General features: G+C 61.3%; 1 protein-coding gene across 1 annotated transcript in view; it reads right to left on the bottom strand.

The window, feature by feature from the left end:
• SHANK1 (SH3 and multiple ankyrin repeat domains 1) overlaps positions 1–462 on the bottom strand; it is a 52,197-nt gene that overhangs the window by 17,774 nt on the left and 33,961 nt on the right. The gene's annotated exons all lie outside the window — the stretch shown is intronic.

Genomic DNA, 462 nt, shown 5'->3' with positions numbered 1-462 from the left:
AGGGCTGAGGGCGGTGGCTGGACCATGGATCCAGGGGCCTGACTGCCCGGGTTGAAATCGGGCTCCCTCTCTGAGCCTCTGTGTTGGTCCCCTCTGCCAATGGGCTACCCTGCCCTGACAGGATGCTTCTGAACAGGAATGCATGACACAACCCGTGTAAAACGTAGTGTCCCACATACAACCCACACCCGCCCCGGTCGGCCTCTCGCGCACGGAAAAGCAGGCAGGGCCAAGACCGAGATCGTAATGAATATTTCAGTCACTACCACTTGTTGAGCACCTAGTATGCGCTGGGCCTGTGCCAGGGGGATCTCCATCATGATCGACTCATCTTCCTGAGACCTTCGAGGTGGGACCGAGATGGGCAGGAGGGACCGAGACGGGCAGGAGGGACCGAGACGGGCGAGGGGGTGAAGAGAACGGACAGAGGGGACCAGGCGGGTCTGGGGGAGGGGGGCAGAA

Source organism: Myotis davidii, unplaced genomic scaffold (genome assembly GCF_000327345.1).
Source record: "Myotis davidii unplaced genomic scaffold, ASM32734v1 scaffold358, whole genome shotgun sequence".
Taxonomy (NCBI): Eukaryota; Metazoa; Chordata; class Mammalia; order Chiroptera; family Vespertilionidae; genus Myotis; species Myotis davidii.
The sequence above is the reverse complement of the archived record's forward strand: the minus strand, read 5'-3'. Positions and strand labels throughout refer to the sequence as shown.